General features: G+C 43.4%; 1 protein-coding gene across 3 annotated transcripts in view; it reads left to right on the top strand.

The window, feature by feature from the left end:
* LOC149869079 (uncharacterized) overlaps positions 1 to 5,572 on the top strand; it is a 136,680-nt gene extending 131,108 nt beyond the window's left edge. For all 3 annotated transcript variants that reach the window (XR_016441382.1, XM_090039664.1, XM_090039665.1), the window contains one exon: positions 3,023 to 5,572. The gene's annotated coding sequence lies outside the window, so the exon portion shown is untranslated. The remainder of the gene's footprint in view (positions 1 to 3,022) is intronic.
* The last annotated feature ends 474 nt before the right edge of the window (positions 5,573 to 6,046 follow it).

A 6,046-nucleotide genomic window follows, 5' to 3' on the forward strand; every position in this document is an offset into this window, starting at 1 on the left:
TCCTCTGCCTCCTTTTCCACTTTTTTCTCTGCCTCCTTCTCCACCCCTGCCACCTCCGCTGCCTCTGCCTCCTCCACCAACTCAGCCTTTTCCGCCTCCTCTTTCTCCTCCATCTTCACCTCCTCCTGTTAATAAACACTATGCTGCTAGATGGGGAAAATGCTGTACATCCTTGTGTTCTATATTTTGTAGGAACTTATGCAGATAGTTCCTGTGCCTTGCATGCACCTCTTAACAATGTGCTCCCCAAGTGATAAGTCCTGTGATTGTAATTTGCTCTCAGAAGCTTCATTCACACAAGCAAGGGTATGCATTTTCAGCAGAGAACATAGTAGTGGCACAAACTATTTGTGCCACTACTTCATGTTTGTCCTGGTGCATGGCACTTTGGTGTGCTTTGTGCCACCTTTTTTCAAGGGTTTTATTTGTTACTGGGAAATCCTGGTAGCAAATTTTGCCCCAGCGCTGTTATAATTAGCAGTGCTGTGCATGGTTTCACATGCAATACATGCAATTGGTGGTGCTACAACTCCAGAAATGAATGTGTCTGCACATCTGGATCTACCCAGATAGGGTATGAAAGGCATTTATTTCTGGAGGTAGAAATTATGGAGAAATTGCCACTGCTAGAAATCTGTCCAGGAGTAGTATAGACATTCAGTTTGCAAATTCACCCTCCCTGTCGCTTCCCATGCCTTCCCAAGACCAGGATGTTCCCAATCTGTGTGAAGAACAGTGGCTGCTCCAGTTCTTTCATTCCCAAGGGAAGTAGAGGGTGGGGAAAGACTCCCTGTGTTTTGGGGAACAGAGTGGAGTAGTGGGGAAAGGGCTGCAAAAGGCTATGGGAGTACAGTGAAAAGGGAACGTTGCTGCATATGAGGGAACCCCCCCCCCCGCATGATGTATTCAAAACTAGTGCCTGAATTTCCACCAGGCTGCAGTTGCCAGCTTTGAACCTGTTGCACCAGGGGGCAATAGATTGGCTCTCACCCACCACATACACTTTCAGAGTTGTGTGCTGCTCTTCCACAGCAGACAAGGCAGTGTTTCCCCATGCACTTCTTAGATCAGGGTGTCTGTGGGAGGAGTCAAGCTGAGGAAAATGTCCCCCACCCCTGCCCCACAAACTGCAGTTCCCTGGTCTGGGGGAGGTACCGGGAAAACTGCTGCTTGGCTCCTCTGGATCATGGAGGAGTTGAGCAGAAGTGCACAGGCATTTATTCTTGTGAGAAAATTTTACAGAAGAGATCTTTAGGAGTCAAGATGGAAGATTTATTTCTCAGAGGGGGGCATGTTTCCTCCAGGATAATTAAATGAATTCTTGTACTCCAAGCTTCTACCAGGTGAGTGGTGATTCTCCTGGTAAAAACATAATACCTGCATATGATCATAAACTATGCAAAAAAGGGACATTTTGTATCTCCCCTTCTTTTTAACTTAGGCTAAATTCTTTCTGTCCTTTTCTTTTGGCAAAGTCCGAATTCATGCAATGCTAGCATTGGCTTCAAACCTGTCTCCGTTGGTATTAATAAGCCAGCATGGCAATAATAAGGAAGAATTAGCTGTGTTTGAAAGATGAGAAACATTGTGTTGGAACATGACCCATGTTTTATAGTTATATCATTATGGGGCAATTTTAATTTATCAAATGCATGTACATAAACATTGTGAAAGTTAGAATAATGATGAGAATTACTTTTCTGAATTAGCAAGCAAGTGAAATGGAATAATTTCTCAGGACAATATATTTTACTAAACCAACTATGTAGTTGGTATAAAGTTAGGCAAGTTTTCAAAATCAAGACAGTCTTCATCAGATCTCTGATCACTGGAAGCCAGGCACAGCTGTCTTCATTGTTTATTTTTTTTAGTGTAAGAGTTTATTTTGTGTAGTTGCTGTTTAGTTTCACAGTGTTAATACAAAGATCAGTAAATGTATTTTGTACATTTATTTTGAAAATTACAGTCCAGTTTTAATTATTTATGATACCTCATATATTAATACATTTTCTAAGGCACACTTTATAAATTGGATGAAATCTTTATAATATAACTTACTGTGAAATCCTCTGTTTAATCTTAGATGCACAGTGGGTAAAGACACCCGACACTTATACATTTTATAATATGTATACATTAGCAAGGTTCTATTGTATTCATTTACCCACAGTAACCTTAAATTGAATTCTTACATGGTATAAAATCTCTGGATATGTCATGGGAGTTCTCCTCCGCATGCATGTGCATGCATGTGCACTCACACACACATAGTGTACAATTTGATTTTCTCTTGGAACATTTGAAAAACATATATAAATCTAGGAATATAATTTCTGGGTGTTGTGTTTCTTTACAGTGTGATCGTTCATATAGGTCCCTTGTTAAAACAGAGTGCTTCCTGCATAATATGGTAATTAAGAAGGAACATCGCTGTGCTAAACAGCTCCAAGTGTAGTGTTTATAAATATTGATCAATGGATTGCCTGACACTAATTGTTACAAACTCACAGTGAAATCCTAGCTCCATTTCTCAATGGCAAATTTCCCATTGACTGTGGGGCCACAATTTCACCCTGAATGCCCCAAAACCACAGGCGTGGTTTCATAGAGAATTAGGGCTTAACAGAGTCTATATCTTGATGTTTGTTTGTTCTGACCTATATTTAAATATGTTTATGATATGAGTGAATATGATTACAAATTTACACACATATCCATGAAATAAGAATTATTTGACCTGATGCACAGCACACTGAAGTCAATAGAAAGACTCTCATTGGTTTTACTGGGCTTTGGATAAGGTCTAAAAAGAACAATATCATTTGAGGGTTGTGGAGTTGAATTTAGTTTCAGATGCCTAGCTACCTTATTATAAATAATAGTAGTAGTTCACTACAGGCAGTCCTCAATTTACAAGGTTTCGAGTTACAACGGTTTGTAGTTAAGTTTATAAATTTATACCCTGTTTCAACTTTCTGATGTCAGTTTCAACTTTACAATGCTTTATGTGATGCCATTCCAGTGAACAAGTTCACTGCATCATCCGTCTTCGTGAAGAACATCTGTCCAAACTTCCTTGGACACTTCCTTTAAGGAAGCAGACAAGACTCCAGAAAAACCTGCAGCCAAGACTCCTGAGAAGACTCCAGCCAAGAACTCTTCAAAAAGTCCAACCAAGAGCCCTTCAAGAAGTCCAGCAAAGTCACCTCAGAGAAGTCTTTCCAAATCAATATGATTGCTATTTACAATATAAATATATTAATGTAATTATATTACTCATCTATAATCGTTAGAGTATAAATTCTGGCTTATTTTTGGTGAAAATAGGGTATCGGCCCTTGGTTCAGGAACAAGTCTCCCATTTATAACATTGTTTCCTATTGGAAAAATTGGTTCTGAGTTGCAACATTTTGGCTTAAGACAAGGTTTTCAGGAACTAATTGTGTCCTAAGTCTGAGGACTGCCTGTACTACGGTTCAGTATAAATCCAATGTTTCATACATTCATTTTACTCTAGTATGACCCAATTAACTTTAGCAAATTTCTTTATTAAAAGAAGTCTGAGAAGTCTGAGAAGTTGTTCCATACCCTAAGTAGTACAAAGGCAGTCATACATTGGGATCTCCATTATTCTCTGTCTTCTTTCTTCACTCTCTCTCCTTCTTGTACTCTGCTTTCTGTATGTCCTTTCACAGTGACTAATGAACTTGGGTTCATGAAAGCTTGTGCTCTCACTCTCTCTATATCAACATTTCCCAACTGATGTGTCATGGCACGCTGGTCTACCATCAGGCATGTCCAGGTATGCCATGGCATTTTGGGCTGGAGCTATGCCTCCTGCCTGCTGCTGCTATGAACACAGACAGACTGGGAGCATGGCTCCAGCCAGGCAGGGGGTGTAGCTCCAGCCCAAAATGCCATCTGCCTGGCTGCCCCCCTTTCCTGTTGGTGCCTGGCTGGCTGCATGCCACTCTTTCCCCACCCTCACCCTCCCACTATGTGTCCGGTGTGCCATGGTGCTTTTTTTATTTAGGTAAGTGTGCCATGGGGTGAAAAGGGTTGGGAAACACTGCTCTATATATATCTTATTTAGTTAGTCTACAAAGGTGCATATCTATCCTACTGTAATAGGAGCCAGGGGCTCCTGTTAGCTTAGTCTGCTGCAGAATCCCTTAGGCTGTGTGGGGGCCAGCAGCTAGGAAGCAGGCTAGCTGCTAGACGGTTAACTGTCAGAAAGGAGATGGATCCATGATGACAAGACAGGCCCTGTGAGATATCTAACCTAGGAGCTAGCTATGAGCAGTAAGCTGCAAAGAGGGAGACATCTAAGCTGCCCAGGAGCAAAGAGCTACAAACAGCTCACCTAAGACATCACAGAAAAGGGCAAGCCCACTGCCAGGCCAAAATGGAAACCCCTGTGGGTGGCTGGAGAGTCACCTGAAAGGAAGGAATGGGCCTTTGGAGGTACATTAAGTCAGTGCCTGAGAACAGTTAATCGGTTTGGCCCTGCAGGCAACAGGAGATGAGCTTCTGGTGGTTGCAGAAGGGGACTGACCAGCACCCAGATGGTCACTGAGATGCAAGTAGAGAGAGAAGAGGGACTTGTAGCCTGCAGGGGGAATTAGTGTGGGGATAGTTTTAGTTATACAGACAGTGGGCTTGCATTTTTATCTTATTAAGTACCAGAAGGCTGGATGCAGCTGTACGGGGTGGAAGGGAGGCCACAGCATGCCTGAGGGGTATGCTAGGTTGTGAGCCCTGCCAAAGGCAGGGGTGCAAGGCACAGGAGGTGTGAAGCTAAGAGGGCCAGAACCTGAGCCCAGAGGGAGCAAAAGGGGTGGCCTGAGGCCAAGAGGGCTAGAGCCTGAGCCCAGAGAAGGCAACAGGGGGGCCAGTCTACAGCTAGGGTCATCTGTAGGCTAAGGCTAAGATCAAAACCTACATAAGGCTGTGTGTAGATGAAACAAGAGATGTGTGTGCATGGCACTTTAAAGCGGGTTAAATGCTTTTGCACTGCTTTAATGGTGTCAGTGTTTGCATGCCTTGGCGTCGTATTGCAAATTAATTCCAGTCACTGTACGAAATTTGGTGGCGTGATGCACCTTAAATGACTTGGGGCATAGCAAACTAAAACTCCTCAACTCATCAAAGAGGAGTTTTAGTTTGCTCAAAGGAGTTTTAGTTTGCTGCCCCTACAGCTTCAGAGAAAAGTACTGGGCTCCATGCAGCTCCATGGCTCTGCAGGAAGTCCTGCAGGCAGCCTGGCAGCAGCCCAGGAGAGCAGGCTCCACCCAAGTAAAGAGACAAGCCTGATTTTTCTACCCCCCTCTTCACCCTTCTACCCCGGACCCTGCCTGCCTGCCTGAGCTGCGCGGGGGGCTGGTGCTTCCCTCCGCGGCTGTGGTGCCCTGGGCTGGGTGCCTGTAGGCAGGTGCCACCTATGGGGGCTGCTGCTGCCACAGAGGGAAGTACCAGCCCCACCCCATAGCCCAGGGATCACTTCACCTGCCAGCAGCTCATTCTTCCCTCTCTGCCAGAGAGGCAGGTAAATCAGCGGGGTTTGTGCATGACATGGGGGTTTAATCAGCCCTAAATTGAAGTGCTTCACTTCTCCTTTTAAATTGAATTAAATTTTTCATTTTTCTTGTACAAAAGAATAAAATTACCTGTTTTACTTTAAGACAAATTGCTTAAAAAGTCTGTTTCTTAACATTCAGATTATTGCATAGCAGTAAAGAATCTTAAAATTAGTTTCTACTTTATGATCAGTTCAATTAGGCTCTTAATATACTGAACCCTGAGTACTAAATTCATGCTTGAGTACTAAATTCACCCCCTATTTGTCTAGTTTCTTAGCAGTGCATTGAACATGATTCTATGTGCCACATACAATCTATGTATACAGCATCTGTAGCAGGCCAATGGCTTCTGGAAGCTTGTATCGGGCTGCACATGTCAGGCTATTGAAGTCTGCAGGCTTGCAGGGGCTACAGCCCAGCTGCAGGTGAGGAAAGCTAATTGCTAGTCTGCCTAGAGGATGGGGATA

This window comes from Crocodylus siamensis, chromosome 3 (assembly GCF_052110815.1).
Source record: "Crocodylus siamensis isolate JL-2025a chromosome 3, ASM5211081v1, whole genome shotgun sequence".
Taxonomy (NCBI): domain Eukaryota; kingdom Metazoa; phylum Chordata; order Crocodylia; family Crocodylidae; genus Crocodylus; species Crocodylus siamensis.